Here is an 18,440-nt window from a genome sequence, read left to right as displayed (position 1 = left end):
TCTATATATAAACCACCCCGAACCCCTCGATTCGATTCCAGTCTGTAACTCACTCCCTGGTATCTGTTAATCTATATATAAACCACCCGAAACCCCTTAATTAAATTTCTGTCAGTAACGAACTCCCGGAGATCTGTTATTCTATATATAAACCACCCTGAACCCCTCGATTAGATTCCAGTCTGTAACTCACTCCCGGGTATCTGTTATTCTATTTATAAACCACCCCAAACCACTCGATTAGATTGCAGTCTGTAACTCTCTCCCGCGTATCTGTTATTCTATATATAAACCACCCTGAACCACTCGATTAGATTCCAGTCTATAACTCACTCCCGGGTATCTGTTATTCTATTTATAAACCACCCCAAACCACTCGATTAGATTGCAGTCTGTAACTCACTCCCGCGTACCTGTTATTCTATATATAAACCACGCCGAACCCCTCGATTAGATTCCAGTCTGTAACTCACTCCCGGGTATCTGTTATTCTGTTCATAAACCACCCCAAACCACTCGATTAGATTGCAGTCTGTAACTCACTCCCGCGTATCTGTTATTCTATATATAAACCACCCTGAACCACTCGATTCGATTCCAGTCTGTAACTCACTCCCGCGTGTCTGTTATTCTATATATAAACCACCCCGAACACCTCGATTCGATTCCAGTCTGTAACTCAATCCCTGGTATCTGTTAATCTATATATAAACCACCCCAAACCACTCGATTAGATTGCAGTCTGTAACTCACTCCCGGGTATCTGTTATTCTATATATAAACCACCCTGAACCCCTCGATTAGATTCCAGTCTGTAACTCACTCTGGGTATCTGTTACTCGAGGGATAAACCAAACCGCCACGCTGGATTAGATTCTGGTCAGTAACTCACTCCTGGGTACCTGTTGTTCTATATCTCAACCTTCCTGCACCCCTGAATTTGATTCCAGTCTGTAACTCACTCCCGGGTATCTGTTAGTCTATATATAAACCACCTCGGACACCTCGATATAATTCCTGTCTGTAACTCACTCCTGGGGATCTATTATTCCATGTATAAACCACCCAAAACCCCTCGATTAGATTCCAGTCTGTAACTCACTCCCGGGTATCTGTTATTCTATATATAAACAACCCCGAACCGCTCGAATAGATTCCAGTCTGTATCTCACTCCTGGGTATCTGTTATTCCATATATAAACTACCATGAACCCCTCGATGAGATTCCAGTCTGTAACTCACTCCCAGGTATCTGTTATTCTATATATAAACCACCCCGAACCCCTCGATTAGATTCCAGTCTGTAACTCACTCCCGGGTATCTGTTATTTTATATATAAACCACCCCGAACCCCTCGTTTCGATTCCAGTCTGTAACTCACTTCCGCATATCTGTTATTCTATATATAAACCACCCTGAACCCCTCGATTAGATTCCGGTCTGTAACTCACTCCCAGGTATCTGTTATTTTATATATAAACCACCCCGAACCCCTCGATTCGATTACAGTCTGTAACTCACTCCCGCGTATCTGTTATTCTATATATAAACTACCGTGAACCGCTCGATTAGAATCCAGTCTGTAACTCACTCCCGGTTATGTGTTATACTAAATATAAACCACCCCAAACACCTCGATTCAATTCCAGTCTGTAACTCATTCCCAGGTATCTGTTATTCTATATATAAACTACCATGAACTCCTCGATTAGATTCCAGTCTGTAACTCACTCCCAGGTATCTGTTATTCTATATATAAACTACCATGAACTCCTCGATTAGATTCCAGTCTGTAACTCACTCCCGGGTATCTGTTATTCTATATATAAACCACCCTGAACCCCTCGATTAGATTCCAGTCTGTAACTCACTCCCGGGTATCTGTTATTCTATATATAAACCACCCTGAATCCCTCGATTAGATTCCAGTCTGTAACTCACTCCCGGGTATCTGTTATTCTATATATAAACCACCCTGAACCCCTCGATTAGATTCCAGTCTGTAACTCATTCCCAGGTATCTGTTATTCTATATATAAACCACCCCAAACCCTCGATGAGATTCCAGTCTGTAACTCACTCCCGGGTATCTGTTATTCTGCATATAAACCACCCCGAACCCCTCATTTCGATTCCAGTCTGTAACTCACTCCCGCGTATCTGTTATTCCATATATAAACTACCCTGAACCTCTCGATTAGATTCCAGTCTGTAACTCACTCCAGGGTATCTGTTATTCTATATATAAACCACCCCAAACCCCTCGATTAGATTTCAGTCTGTAACTCACTCCCGCTTATCTGTTATTCTATATATAAACTAACCTGAACCTCTCGATTAGATTCCAGTCTGTAACTCACTCCAGGGTATCTGTTATTCTATATATAAACCACCCCAAACCCCTCGATTAGATTCCAGTCTGTAACTCACTCCCGCTTATCTGTTATTCTATATATAAACTACCCTGAACCGCTCGATTAGAATCCAGTCTGTAACTCACTCCCGGGTATGTGTTATTCTAAATATAAACCACCCCAAACACCTCGATTCAATTCCAGTCTGTAACTCATTCCCGGGTATCTATTATTCTATATATAAACTACCATGAACCCCTCGATGAGATTCCAGTCTGTAACTCACTCCCGGGGATCTGTTATTCTCTATATAAACCACCCTGAACCCCTCGATTAGATTCCAGTCTGTAACTCAGAAAATCGGGGTGGTTTATATATAAAATACCAGATACCCGGGAGCGACTAACATACTGGAATCAACTCAAGGGGTTCAGGGTAATTTATACATAGAATATCCGATAGCCAGGAGTGAGTTACAGACTGGAATCTAATCGAGTGGTTCAGGGTTTTTTAAATAACTCAATCCTGGCTATCTGTTATTCTATATGTAAACCACCCGAACCCCTCGATTGGATTCCAGTCTGTAACCCACGCCCAGGTATCTCTTATTCTATATATAAAACACCGCGAATCCCTCGATTAGATTCCAGTCTGTCGCTGACTCCCGGGTATCGGTTATTCTATATATAAACCACCCGAACACCTCGATTAGATTCCATTCTGTAACACATTCCTGGATATCTGCTATTCTTTATATAAACCACCTCAAACTCCTCGATTAGATTCCAGTCTGTCATTCACTCCCGAGTATCTATTATTCTGTATATAAACCACCCTGAACCCCTCGATTAGATTCCAGTCTGTAACTCATTCCCGTGTATCAGTTATTCTATATATAAACTACCATGAACCCCTCGCTGAGATTCCAGTCTGTAACTCACTCCCGGGTATCTGTTATTCTATACATAAACCACCCCGAACCCCTGGATGAGATTCCAGTCTGTAACTCACTCCCGGGTATCTGTTATTCTACATATAAACCACCCCGATCCCCACGATTAGATTCCAGTCTGTAACTCACTCCCGGGTATCTGTTATTCTATATATAAACCACCCCGAACCCCTCGATTCGATTCCAGTCTGTAACTCACTCCCTGGTATCTGTTAATCTATATATAAACCACCCGAAACCCCTTAATTAAATTTCTGTCAGTAACGAACTCCCGGAGATCTGTTATTCTATATATAAACCACCCTGAACCACTCGATTAGATTCCAGTCTGTAACTCACTCCCGGGTATCTGTTATTCTATTTATAAACCACCCCAAACCACTCGATTAGATTGCAGTCTGTAACTCACTCCCGCATATCTGTTATTCTATATATAAACCACCCCGAACCCCTCGATTCGATTCCAGTCTGTAACTCAATCCCTGGCATCTGTTAATCTATATATAAACCACCCCAAACCACTCGATTAGATTGCATTCTGTAACTCACTCCCGGGTATCTGTTATTCTATATATAAACCACCCTGAACCCCTCGATTAGATTCCAGTCTGTAACTCACTCTGGGTATCTGTTACTCGAGGGATAAACCAAACCGCCACGCTGGATTAGATTCTGGTCAGTAACTCACTCCCGGGTACCTGTTGTTCTATATCTCAACCTTCCTGCACCCCTGAATTTGATTCCAGTCTGTAACTCACTCCCGGGTATCTGTTAGTCTATATATAAACCACCTCGGACACCTCGATATAATTCCTGTCTGTAACTCACTCCTGGGGATCTATTATTCCATGTATAAACCACCCAAAACCCCTCGAATAGATTCCAGTCTGTAACTCACTCCCGGGTATCTGTTCTTCTCGATATAAACAACCCCGAACCGCTCGAATAGATTCCAGTCTCTATCTCACTCCTGGGTATCTGTTATTCTATATATAAACTACCCTGAACCCTTCGATTAGATTCCGGTCTGTAACTCACTCCCAGGTATCTGTTATTCTATATATAAACCACCCCGAACCCCTCGATTAGATTCCAGTCTGTAACTCACTCCCGGGTATCGGTTATTCTATATATAAACCACCCCGAACCCCTCGATTAGATTCCAGTCTGTAACTCACTCCCGGGTATCTGTTATTTTATATATAAACTACCCTGAACCCCTCGATTAGAATCCAGTCTGTAACTCACTCCCGGGTATCTGATATTCTATATATAAACCACCCCGAACCCCTCGTTTCGATTCCAGTCTGTAACTCACTTCCGCATATCTGTTATTCTATATATAAACTACCCTGAACCCCTCGATTAGAATCCAGTCTGTAACTCATCTCCCGGGTATCTGTTATTCTATATATAAACTACCCTGAACCCTCCGATTAGATTCCGGTCTGTAACTCACTTCCAGGTATCTGTTATTCTATATATAAACCACCCCGAACCACTCGATTCGATTCCAGTCTGTAACTCACTCCCGCGTATCTGTTATTCTATATATAAACTACCGTGAACCGCTCGATTAGAATCCAGTCTGTAACTCACTCCCGGGTATGTGTTATACTAAATATAAACCACCCCAAACACCTCGATTCAATTCCAGTCTGTAACTCATTCCCGGGTATCTGTTATTCCATATATAAACTACCATGAACCCCTCGATGAGATTCCAGTCTGTAACTCACTCCCAGGTATCTGTTATTCTATATATAAACCACCCCGAACCCCTCGATTAGATTCCAGTCTGTAACTCACTCCCGGGTATCTGTTATTTTATATATATAAACCACCCCGAACCCCTCGTTTCGATTCCAGTCTGTAACTCACTTCCGCATATCTGTTATTCTATATATAAACCACCTCAAACCCCTCGATTAGATTCCAGTCGGTAACTCCCTCCCGGGTATCTGTTATTCTATATATAAACCACACTGAACCCCTCGATTAGATTCCAGTCTGTAACTCACTCCCCGGTATCTGTTAGTCTATATATAAACCACCCCGAACCCCGCGATTCGATTCTAGTCTGTAACTCACTCCCGGGTATCTGATATTCTATATATAAACCACCCCGAACCCCTCGATTAGATTCCAGTCTGTAATTCATTCCCGGGAATCGGTTTTTCTACACATAAACCACCCCAAGCTCCTCAATTTGATTCCAGTTTATAACTCACTCCTGGGTATCTATTATTCTATACATAAAATACCCTGAACCCCTCGATTAGATTCCTGAGTTACAGACTGGAATCTAATCGAGGGTTTTGTGTCGTTTATATATAGAATAACAGATACCCGGGAGTGAGTTACAGACTGGAATCTAATCGAGGCGTTCAGGGGTGGTTTATATAAGTTTTTTGTGTCGGTCTTCACGGTGGAGGGCACAAATAGTTTGCCAAATATTAACGATAGAGGGTTGGCAGCAGGAGAAATACTTAATACGATTAATGTTACCAGAGAGGCAGTGCTGGGTAGACTAATGGGACTGAAGGTGGACAAGTCCCCGGGTCCGGATGGAATGCATCCCAGGGTATTGAAAGAAATGTCAGAGGTAATAGTGGATGCGTTAGTGATTATTTATCAAAACTCGTTGCATTCTGGGGTAGTGCCGGTTGATTGGAAAACGGCTAATGTTACGCCGCTGTTTAAAAAAGGAAGGAGACAAAAGGCGGGTAACTATAGGCCGGTCAGCTTAACGTCTGTAGTAGGGAAAATGCTGGAATCCATTATTAAAGAGGAGATAGCAGGGCATCTGGATAGAAATGGTTCGATCAATCAGACGCAGCATGGATTCATGAGGGGAAAGTCGTGCTTGACGAACATGTTGGATTTTTATGAAGATGTGACTAGGGCGGTTGATGGAGGAGAACCGGTGGATGCGGTGTTTTTGGATTTCCAAAAGGCGTTTGATAAGGTGCCCCATAAAAGGCTGCTGAAGAAGATTAGGGCACACGGAGTTGGGGGTAGTGTGTTAAAGTGGATTGGGGACTGGCTATCCGACAGGAAGCAAAGAGTCGGAATAAATGGGTGTTTTTCCGGTTGGAGGAAGGTAACTAGTGGCGTGCCGCAGGGATCGGTACTCGGGCCGCAACTGTTTACCATTTATATAGATGATCTGGAGGAGGGGACGGAGTGTAGGGTAACGAAGTTTGCAGACGACACAAAGATAAGTGGAAAAGTGAATCGTGTGGAGGACGGAGAAGATCTGCAGAGAGATTTGGACAGGCTGAGTGAGTGGGCGAGGATATGGCAAATGGAGTATAACGTTGAGAAATGCGAGGTTATACACTTTGGAGGAAATAATAACAAATGGGATTACTATCTCAATGGAAACAAATTAAAACATGCTACCGTGCAAAGGGACCTGGGGGTCCTTGTGCATGAGACGCAAAAGCCCAGTCTGCAGGTACAACAGGTGATCAAGAAGGCAAATGGGATGTTGGCCTGTATTGCGAGGGGGATAGAATATAAAAGCAGGGATGTCTTGATGCACCTGTACAGGGCATTGGTGAGGCCGCAGCTGGAATACTGTGTGCAGTATTGGTCCCCTTATATGAGGAAGGATATATTGGCATTGGAGGGAGTGCAGAGAAGGTTCACCAGGTTGATACCGGAGATGAGGGGTTTGGATTATGAGGAGAGGCTGAGGAGATTGGGTTTGGACTCGTTGGAGTTTAGAAGGATGAGGGGGGATCTTATGGAGACTTATAAGATAATGCGGGGGCTGGATAGAGTGGAGGCGGAGAGATTCTTTCCACTTAGTAAGGAAGTTAAAACTAGAGGACACAGCCTCAAAATAAAGGGGGGTCGGTTTAAGACAGAGTTGAGGAGGAACTTCTTCTCCCAGAGGGTGGTGAATCTCTGGAATTCTCTGCCCACTGAGGTGGTGGAGGCTACCTCACTGAATATGTTTAAGGCGCGGATGGATGGATTCCTGATCGGTAAGGGAATTAAGGGTTATGGGGATCAGGCGGGTAAGTGGTACTGATCCACGTCAGATCAGCCATGATCTTATTGAATGGCGGGGCAGGCTCGAGGGGCTAGATGGCCTACTCCTGCTCCTATTTCTTATGTTCTTATGTTCTTATATATAGAATAACAGATACCCAGGAGTGAGTTACAGACTGGAATCTAATCGAGGGGTTCGGGGTGGTTTATATATCGAATGTCTGATACCTGGGAGTGAGTTACAGGCTGGAATCTAATCGAGGGGTTCAGGGGTAGTTTATATATAGAATAACAGATACCCAGGAGTGAGTTACAGACTGGAATCTAATCGAGGCGTTCAGGGGTGGTTTATATATAGAATAACAGATACCCAGGAGTGAGTTACAGACTGGAATCTAATCGAGGGGCTCGGGGTGGTTTATATATAGAATAACAGATACCCAGGTGTGAGTTACAGACTGGAATCTAATCGAGGCGTTCAGGGGTGGTTTATATATAGAATAACAGATACCCAGGAGTGAGTTACAGACTGGAATCTAATCGAGGGGTTCAGGGTGGTTTATATATAGAATAACAGATACCCAGGAGTGAGTTACAGACTGGAATCTAATCGAGGGGTTCGGGGTGGTTTATATATAGAATAACAGATACCCGGGAGTGAGTTACAGACTGGAATCTAATCGAGGGGTTCAGGGTGGTTTATATATCGAATGTCTGATACCTGGGAGCGAGTTACAGACTGGAATCAAATCGAGGGATTCGGGTGGTTTAGAGATAGAATAACAGGCACTCGGGAGTGAGTTACAGACTGGAATCTAATCGAGGGGTTCGGGTGGTTTATATACAGAATACAGATACCCGGGAGTGAGTTACTGACTGGAATCTAATCGAGTGGTTCAGGGTGTTTTAAATAACTCACTCCCGGGTATCTGTTATTCTATATATAAACCACCCTGAACCACTCGATTAGATTCCAGTCTGTAACTCACTCCCGGGTATCTGTTATTCTGTATATAAACCACCCCGAACCCCTCGATTAGATTCCAGTCTGTAACTCACTCCCAGGTATCTGTTATTCTATATATAAACTACCCTGAACCACTCGATTAGATTCCAGTCTGTAACTCACTCCCGGGTATCTGTTATTCTATATATAAACCACCCTGAACCACTCGATTAGATTCCAGTCTGTAACTCACTCCCGGGTATCTGTTATTCTATATATAAACTAACCTGAACCACTCGATTAGATTCCAGTCTGTAACTCACTCCCGGGTATCTGTTATTCTATATATAAACCACCCCGAACCCCTCGATTAGATTCCAATCTGTAACTCACTCCTGGGTATCTGTTATTCTATATATAAACCACCCCGAACCCCTCGATTCGATTCCAGTCTGTAACTCACTCCTGGGTATCTGTTATTCTATATATAAACCACCCCGAACCCCTCGATTAGATTCCAATCTGTAACTCACTCCCGGGTCCCTGTTATTCTGTATATAAACCACCCCGAACCCCTCGATTAGATTCCAGTCTGTAACTCACTCCCGGGTATCTGTTATTCTATATAGAATACACCTCAAACTCCTCGATTAGATTCCAGTCTGTCATTCACTCCCGAGTATCTGTTATTCTGTATCTTAACCACCCTGAACACCTCGATTCGATTCCAGTCTGTAACTCACTCCCGGATGCCTGTTATTCGGTATATAAACCACCCCAAACCCCTCGATTAGATTCCAGTCTGTAACTCACTCCCGGGAATCTGTTATTCGGTATATAAACCACCCCAAACCCCTCGATTAAATTCCAGTCTGTAACTCACTCTCGGGAATCTGTTATTCTATATATAAATCACCCCAGACCCCTCGATTAGATTCCAGTCTGTAACTCACTCCCAGGTATCTGTTATTCTTTATATAAACCACCCCGAACCCCTCGATTAGATTCCATTCTGTAACTCACTCCTGGGTATCTGTTATTCTATATATAAACTACCCCGAACCCCTCGGTTAGATTCCTGAGTTACAGACTGGAGTCTAATCGAGGGGTTCAGGGTGGTTTATACATAGAATAACAGACACCCAGGACTGAGTTAAAGACAGGAATCTAATTGAGGTGGTTCGGGGTGGTTTATATATAAAATACCAGATACCTGGGAGCGAGTAACAGACTGGAATCAACTCGACGGGTCCAGGATGGTTTATATATAGAATTTCCGATAACCGGGACTGAGTTACAGACTGGAATCTAATAGAGTGGTTCAGGGTTTTTTAAATAACTCAATCCTGGCTATCTGTTATTCTATATGTAAACCACCCGAACCCTTCGATTAGATTCCTATCTATTAGACTGGAATCTAATAGAGTGGTTCAGGGTTTTTTAAATAACTCAATCCTGGCTATCTGCTATTCTATATGTAAACCACCCGAACCCTTCGATTAGATTCCAGTCTGTAACTCACTCCCGGGTATCTGTTATTCTATTCATTAACCACCCTCAAGACCTCGATTATATTCCAGTCTGTAACTCACTCCCGGGTATCTGTTATTCTATATATAAACCACCCGAACCCCTCGATTAGATTCCAGTCTGTAACTCACTCCCGAGTATCTGTTATTCTGTATATAAACCATCCCGAACCCCTCGATTCGATTCCAGTCTGTAACTCACTCCCGGGTATCTGTTATTCTATATATAAACCACCCCAAACCCCTCGATTAGATTCCAGTCTGTAACTCACACCCGGGTATCTGTTATTCTATATATAAACCACCCCAAACCCCTCGATTAGATTCCAGTCTGTAACTCACTCCCGGGTATCTGTTATTCTATATATAAACCACCCTGAACCCCTCGATTAGATTCCAGTCTGTAACTCAGTCCCGGGTATCTGTTATTCTATATATAAACCACCCTGAACCCCTCGATCAGATTCCAGTCTGTAACTCACTCCCGGGTATCTGTTATTCTGTATATAAACCACCCCGAACCCCTCGATTCGATTCCAGTCTGTAACTCACTCCCGGGTATCTGTTATTCTATATATAAACCACCCCAAACCCCTCGATTAGATTCCAGTCTGTAACTCACCCCCCGCGTATCTGTTATTCTATATATAAACCACCCCGAACCCCTCGATTAGATTCCAGTCTGTAACTCACTCCCGGGTATCTGTTATTCTATATATAAACCACCCCGAACCCCTCGATTAGATTCCAGTCTGTAACTCAGTCCCGGGTATCTGTTATTCTATATATAAACCACCCTGAACCCCTCGATTAGACTCCAGTCTGTAACTCACCCCCGCGTATCTGTTATTCTATATATAAACCACCCTGAACCCCTCGATTAGTTTCCAGTCTGTAACTCACTCCCGGGTATCTGTTATTCTATATATAAACCACCCCGAACCCCTCGATTAGATTCCAGTCTGTAACTCACTCCCGGGTATCTGTTATTCTATATATAAACCACCCTGAACCCCTCGATTAGATTCCAGTCTGTAACTCACTCCCGGGTATCTGTTATTCTATATATAAACCACCCCGAACCCCTCGATTAGATTCCAGTCTGTAACTCACTCCCAGGTATCTGTTATTCTATATATAAACCACCCCGAACCCCTCGATTAGATTCCAGTCTGTAACTCACTCCCGGGTATCTGTTATTCTATATATAAACCACCCCAAACCCCTCGATTAGTTTCCAGTCTGTAACTCACTCCCGGGTATCTGTTATTCTATATATAAACCACCCCGAACCCCTCGATTAGATTCCAGTCTGTAACTCACTCCCGGGTATCTGTTATTCTATATATAAACCACCCCGAACCCCTCGATTAGATTCCAGTCTGTAACTCACTCCCGGGTATCTGTTATTCTATATATAAACCACCCCGAACCCCTCGATTAGATTCCAGTCTGTAACTCACTCCCAGGTATCTGTTATTCTATATATAAACCACCCCGAACCCCTCGATTAGATTCCAGTCTGTAACTCACTCCCGGGTATCTGTTATTCTATATATAAACCACCCCAAACCCCTCGATTAGTTTCCAGTCTGTAACTCACTCCCGGGTATCTGTTATTCTATATATAAACAACCCCAAACCCCTCGATTAGACTCCAGTCTGTAACTCACTCCTAATTTGCCTACAGATTTCTGCATTCCTGCTCCCGGTGTTTGATTCCTCCAGCGTTGTAATTTGGTCCTGGACATTCTCTCTCTGCCCGTCTCTCTCTCTCTTTCAGTGTCTCTTTATATCTCCATTTCACTCCCTCTCTCTGTCTCTCTCTCTATTTCACACTCTCCTTTTCATTGTCTCTATTTCTTTGTTTCATTCTGTCTCATGTTTCCCCCCCTCTCTCTCTCGCTCTGTCTTTCTTTCACACTCTCTCTGTCCCCCTCCCTCTCTCTGTCTCCCCCCCTCTCTCTCTCTTTCTCCCCCCTCTCTCTCTCTGTCTCCCCCCCCTCTCTCTCTGCCCCCCCCCCTCTCTCTCTGTCCCCCTCTCTCTCTCTCTCTGTCCCCCCTCTCTCTCTCTGTCTCCCTCTCTCTCGCTCTGTCTTTCTTTCACACTCTCTCTGTCCCCCTCCCTCTCTCTGTCTCCCCCCCTCTCTCTCTCTTTCTCCCCCCACTCTCTCTCTGTCTCCCCCCTCTCTCTCTCTGTCTCCCCCCTCTCTTTCTGTCTCCCCCCCCTCTCTCTCTCTCCCCCCCCCTCTCTCTCTGACTCCTCCCTCTCTCTCTGCCCCCCCCTCTCTCTCTGTCCCCCTCTCACTCTGTCTCCCCCTCTCTCTCTCTCTGTCTCCCTCTCTCTCTCTGTCTCCCCCCTCTCTCTCTCTGTCTCCCCCCTCTCTCTCTCTGTCTCCCCCTCTCTCTCTCTCTGTCCCCCTCTCTCTCTCTCTGTCCCCCTCTCTCTGTCCCCCTCTCTCTCTCTCTGTCCCCCTCTCTCTGTCCCCCTCTCTCTCTCTGTCTCCCCCTCTCTCTCTCTGTCTCCCCCTCACTCACTGTCTCCCCCTCTCTCTGTCTCCCCCCTCTCTCTCTGTCCCCCCCCCTTTCTTTCTGTCTCCCCCCTCTCTCTCTCTGTCTCCCCCTCTCTCTCTGTCACCCCCCTCTCTCTGTCTCCCCCGCTCTCTCTGTCCCCCTCTCTCTCTCTCCCACCCTCTCTCTCTGTCTCCCCCCTCTCTTCTGTCTCCCCCCTCTCTCTCTGTCTCCCCCCCTCTCTCTCTGTCTCCCCGTCTCTCTCTCTCTGTCTCCCCCTCTCTCTTTGTCTCCCCCCTCTCTCTCTGTCTCCCCTCTCTCTGTCTCCCCTCTCTCTCTGTCCCCCCCTCTCTCTCTGTCCCCCCCTCTCTCTCTGTCCCCCTCTCTCTCTCTGTCCCCCTCTCTCTCTCTGTCCCCCTCTCTCTCTCTGTCCCCCTCTCTCTCTCTGTCCCCCTCTCTCTCTCTGTCCCCCTCTCTCTCTCTGTCCCCCTCTCCCTCTCTGTCCACCTCTCTCTCTCTGTCTCCCCCTCTCTCTCTCTGTCCCCCCCTCTCTCTCTCTGTCCCCCCCTCTCTCTCTGTCCCCCCCTCTCTCTCTCTGTCCCCCCTCTCTCTCTCTGTCCCCCTCTCTCTCTCTGTCTCCCCCCTCTCTCTCTGTCCCCCCCTCTCTCTCTGTCCCCCCCTCTCTCTCTCTGTCCCCCTCTCTCTCTCTGTCCCCCTCTCTGTCCCCCACTCTCTCTCTCCTCTCTGTCCCCTCTCTCTCTCTCTGTCCCCCTCGCTCTCTCTCTGTCCCCCTCTCTCTCTCTCTGTCCCCCTCTCTCTCTCTCTGTCCCTCTCTCTCTCTCTCTGTCCCCCTCTCTCTCTCTCTCTGTCCCCCTCTCTCTCTCTCTGTCCCCCTCTCTCTCTCTCTGTCCCCCTCTCTCTCTGTCCCCCTCTCTCTCTCTCTGTCCCCCTCTCTCTCTCTGTCTCCCCCCTCTCTTTGTCTCCCCCCTCTTCTGTCTCCCCCCCTCTCTGTCTCCCCTCTCCCTCTGTCTCCCCCTCTCTCTCTGTCCCCCCCTCTTTCTTTCTGTCTCCCCCCCTCTCTCTCTGTCTCCCCCTCTCTCTCTGTCTCCCCTCTCTCTCTGTCTCCCCCTCTCTCCCTCTCTCTGTCTCCCCCCTCTCTCTGTCCCCCCTCTCTCTCTCTGTCCCCCTCTCTCTCTCTGTCTCCCCCCTCTCTCTCTCTGTCCCCCTCTCTCTCTCTGTCCCCCTCTCTGTCCCCCACTCTCTCTCTCCCTCTCTGTCCCCCTCTCTCTCTCTCTGTCCCCCTCGCTCTCTCTCTGTCCCCCTCTCTCTCTCTCTGTCCCCCTCCTCTCTCTCTCTGTCCCCCTCTCTCTGTCCCCCTCTCTCTGTCTCCCCCTCTCTCTTGTCTCCCCCCTCTCTGTCTCCCTCTCTGTCTCCCCCCTCTCTGTCTCCCCTCTCCCTCTGTCTCCCCTCTCTCTCTCTGTCCCCCCCTCTTTCTTTCTGTCTCCCCCCTCTCTCTCTGTCTCCCCCTCTCTCTCTGTCTCCCCCATCTCTCTGTCACCTCCCTCTCTCCCTCTCTCTGTCCCCCCTCTCTCTCTCTCTGCCTCCCCCCCTCTCTCTGTCTCCCCCCTCTCTCTGTCTCCCACTCTCTCTCTCTGTCTCCCCCTCTCTCTGTCTCCCCCTCTCTCTGTCTCCCCCTCTCTCTTTGTCTCCCCCCTCTCTCTGTCTCCCCTCTCTCTCTGTCTCCCCTCTCTCTCTCTGTCTCCCCCCTCTCTGTCTCCCCTCTCTCTCTCTGTCCCCCCCTCTTTCTTTCTGTCTCCCCCCCTCTCTCTCTCTGTCTCCCCCTCTCTCTCTGTCTCCCCCATCTCTCTGTCACCTCCCTCTCTCCCTCTCTCTGTCTCCCCCCCCTCTCTCTGTCCCCCCTCTCTCTCTCTCTCCCCCTCTCTCTGTCTCCCCCCTCTCTCTGTCTCCCCCTCTCTCTGTCTCCCCCTCGCTCTGTCCCCCTCTCTCTGTCTCCCCCCTCTCTCTCTCTGTCTTCCCCCTCTCTCTCTGTCTCCCCCTCTCTCTCTCTGTCTCCCCCTCTCTCACTCTGCACCCCCCCCTCTCTCTCTGTCTCCCCCCCCTCTCTCTGTCTCCCCGCCCCTCTGTCTCCCCGCCCCTCTCTGTCTCCCCACCCCTCTCTGTCTCCCCGCCCCTCTCTGTCTCCCCGCCCCTCTCTGTCTCCCCCCTCTCTCTCTGTCTCCCCTCTCTGTCTCTCCCCTCTCTCTGTCTCCCCTCTCTCTCTGTCTCCCCCCTCTCTCTCTGTCTCCCCCCTCTTTCTCTCTGTCTCCCCCCTCTCTCTCTCTGTCTCCCCTCTCTCTCTCTCTGTCTCCCCTCTCTCTCTCTCTGTCTCCCCTCTGTCTCCCCTCTCTCTCTCTCTGTCTCCCCTCTCTCTCTCTGTCTCCCCTCTCTCTCTCTCTGTCTCCCCTCTCTCTCTCTCTGTCTCCCCTCTCTCTCTCTCTGTCTCCCCTCTCTCTCTGTCTCCCCCCTCTCTCTGTCTCCCCTCTCTCCCTCTGTCCCCTCTCTCTCTCTGTCCCCCCTCTCTCTCTCTGTCCCCCCCCTCTCTCTCTGTCTCCCTCTCTCTGTGTCTCCCCCTCTCTCTCCCCTCTCTCTCTCTGTCTCCCCCTCTCTCTCTCTGTCTCCCCCCTCTCTCTCTCTGTCTCCCCCTCTCTGTCTCCACCCTCTCTCTCTCTGTCTCCCCTCTCTCTCTCTCTGTCTCCCCTCTCTCTGTCTCCCCCCTCTCTCTCTCTGTCCTCCTCTCTCTCTCTGTCTCCCCCTCTCTCTCTGTCTGTCTCCCCCCTCACTCTCTCTGTCCTCCTCTCTCTCTCTGTCTCCCCCCTCTCTCTCTCTGTCTCCCCCCTCACTCTCTCTGTCTCCCCCTCTCTCTCTCTGTCCTCCTCTCTCTCTCTGTCTCCCCCCTCTCTCTCTGTGTCTCCCCCTCTCTCTCTCTGTGTCTCCCCCCTCACTCTCTCTGTCCTCCTCTCTCTCTGTCTCCCCCCTCACACTCTCTGTCCTCCTCTCTCTCTGTCTCCCCCCTCACTCTCTCTGTCCTCCCTCTCTCTCTGTCTCCCTCTCTCTCTCTGTCTCCCCCTCTCTCTCTCTGTCTCCCCCCTCTCTCTCTGTCTCCCCCCTCTCTCTCTCTGTCTCCCCCCCCTCTCTCTGTCTCCCCCTCTCTCTCTCTGTCTCCCCCCTCTCTCTCTCTGTCTCCCCCCTCTCTCTCTGTCTCCCCCCTCTCTCTCTCTGTCTCCCCCCTCTCTCTCTCTCTGTCTCCCCCCTCTCTCTCTCTGTCTCCCCCCTCTCTCTCTCTGTCTCCCCCCCTCTCTCTCTGTCTCCCCCCCTCTCTCTCTGTCTCCCCCTCTCTCTCTCTGTCTCCCCCCTCTCTCTCTCTGTCTCCCCCTCTCTCTCTCTGTCTCCCCCCCTCTCTCTCTCTGTCTCCCCCCTCTCTCTCTCTTGTCTCCCCCCTCTCTCTCTGTCTCCCCCCTCTCTCTCTGTCTCCCCCTCTCTCTCTCTGTCTCCCCCCTCTCTCCCTCTCTCTCTGTCTCCCCCCCCTCTCTCTCTCTGTCTCCCCCCTCTCTCTCTCTGTCTCCCCCCTCTCTCTCTCTCTGTCTCCCCCCTCTCTCTCTCTGTCTCCCCCCTCTCTCTCTCTGTCTCCCCCCTCTCTCTCTCTGTCTCCCCCCTCTCTCTCTGTCTCCCCCCCTCTCTCTCTGTCTCCCCCTCTCTCTCTCTGTCTCCCCCCCTCTCTCTCTCTGTCTCCCCCCTCTCTCTCTCTCTGTCTCCCCCCTCTCTCTCTCTCTGTCTCCCCCCTCTCTCTCTCTGTCTCCCCCTCCCCTCTCGCCCCCCTCGCTGCACAGTCTCTCCATCGCCCTCGACTGCGCTGTGATGGGGGTGGGATTGTGGGGATGTGAGGTATTCCGCGTTCTCACCTTTGTTTACACCGTGCCGTGTCCCGTGTCCCGTTCTGAGGGAAGTGATCGCTGCCTCTCGGCCTTTGGTCCTGTCGCTGTGCCGGACCTGCCTCCCGCCGTGGTGGCGATGCCTGGTCCAGGGGCCGAGGAGGGGCTGCGGGAGGCGGCCCCAGCGTTGCCTCCTTGTAGTTCTTGGTGAGCAGGGTGTAGAGGAGGGGGTTGACGCAGCTGTTGCCATAGGTCAGGCAGGTGACCAGGTCATTGATGCGGCTCTGGGTACTGAAGGAGAGGCGGAAGGCTGGGGCGTACAGGGGAAGAGCTGCCATACCCAGAATGGCAGGAAGCACGCCCAATAGGTCAGCACGATGGCAAAGACCAGGCCCACCACCTTGAGGCGGGGTGAGCGGCGAACCGGCGCCCGGGTCTGGGCCTTCCAGTAGGCTCGGGCCAGGCCTGCGTACAGGTAGCCAATGAGCAGGCCGGGGCCTAGGAAGCTGGTGCCAAAGAGGAGGGTGAGGTAGAGGCGGCTGTCCTCCTCACTCCAGCCGGGTGTGCAGAGACGCCTGGCTGGCCCGTCCTCCAGCACCCTCTCCTCCAGCTGGATCGTCACCATCATGGGCAGGGTGAGGGCTAACGACGCCAGCCAGACCAGGGCTGCCAACAGCCTGCGGGGAGTCCGCGCCCGGCCCCGGGCAGACTGGAGGGGGCGGGTGACGGCCGCGTGGCGCTCGCAGCTCATCAGGGCCAGGGTGAAGATGCTGGCGTGCATGGTGAGCAGGTCGAGTGCCAGCAGGGCCCGGCAGCCCGCCTCGCCAAAGGCCCAGTCCTTCACCAGGCTGTTGTAGACAATGAAGGGCACGGTGGATAGGTACAGGAGGTCAGCCAGAGCCAGGTTCACCACGTGGATGTACATGGAGGCGCTTGGTCGCAGAGCTCGACACATCAGCACCAGCGTGTAGATATTGCCCGCCGAACCCGCCAGGCACATCAGGGACAGGACGGCGCCAATGAAGGCGGGCACCGCCAGTCCCTCCCCGGGGGGTTGCAGGGGGAGCGACAGGTTGAGGAGGGAGCCCGAGGTGTTGCCGTCCTCCATGACTGAACCAGTGCGCAGTCGATCGCCTCCCGATGGGAAATGCCACAGCGTTGACTCGGAGCCCCTTCCTGGAGTCCCGGGAGCGCTAACACATCACGCCGACTCACCCCTCTCGCCAACTTCAGCCCCCCCCAGTCTTTCCCTCTCCAAATATTCTCCCAGGTCGGACTCGGGGCGAGCGAGCTCACACTTGGCTCGGGATTTCTGTGCAGTCTTCTGATCCTACAGCACTCCACTCTCTCTCTCTCGCTCGCACTCTCTCTGCTTCTCTACTCTGCTCTGTCCCACCACCATCCCAGACATTCCTGACTCCCCACTGATCTAGGCAGAGACCCAGCCGCTGATGTCAATACAGGAGATGGACAGACACGCGCAGAGAGAGAGAGAGAGAGAGAGAGACAGAGTAAAAACACCTGCTAAACTGCAGTGAGACTGGGGGAGAGAGGGACAGAGAGAGGGAGACAGAGAGGGACAGAGACAGAGCGACAGAGACAGAGCGACAGAGACAGAGCGACAGAGACAGGGCGACAGAGACAGAGCGACAGAGACAGAGCGACAGAGACAGAGTGACAGAGACAGAGTGACAGAGACAGAGACAGAGTGACAGAGACAGGGCGACAGAGACAGAGTGACAGAGACAGAGCGACAGAGACAGAGAGACAGAGACAGAGACAGAGTGACAGAGACAGGGCGACAGAGACAGAGTGACAGAGACAGAGCGACAGAGAGAGGGTGACAGAGAGACAGTGAGACAGAAAGAGAGAGAGACAGAGAGAGAGAGAGAGACAGAGAGAGAGAGAGAGAGAGATTCAGAGAGAGAGAGACACAGAGAGACAGAGAGAGAGAGAGGCACAGAGAGGGAGAGAGTGAGACAGAGAGAGAGACACAGAGAGACAGAGAGAGGGAGAGGCACAGAGAGGGAGAGAGTGAGACAGAGAGAGAGACACAGAGAGACAGAGAGAGGGAGAGGCACAGAGAGGGAGAGAGTGAGACAGAGAGAGAGACAGAGAGAGACAGAGAGAGGGAGAGGCACAGAGAGGGAGAGAGGGAGACAGAGAGAGAGACACAGAGAGACAGAGAGAGGGAGAGGCACAGAGAGGGAGAGAGT

General features: G+C 49.9%; 1 pseudogene; it reads right to left on the bottom strand.

Annotated features, from left to right (window-relative positions):
- Nucleotides 1-17,332, bottom strand: part of LOC144488993 (urotensin-2 receptor-like) — a 57,872-nt pseudogene extending 40,540 nt beyond the window's left edge.
- Between the last annotated feature and the right edge of the window lie 1,108 nt (nucleotides 17,333-18,440).

Source organism: Mustelus asterias, unplaced genomic scaffold, assembly GCF_964213995.1.
Source record: "Mustelus asterias unplaced genomic scaffold, sMusAst1.hap1.1 HAP1_SCAFFOLD_1912, whole genome shotgun sequence".
NCBI classification, from domain to species: Eukaryota; Metazoa; Chordata; class Chondrichthyes; order Carcharhiniformes; family Triakidae; genus Mustelus; species Mustelus asterias.
This window is presented reverse-complemented; position numbering and strand designations above follow the sequence as displayed.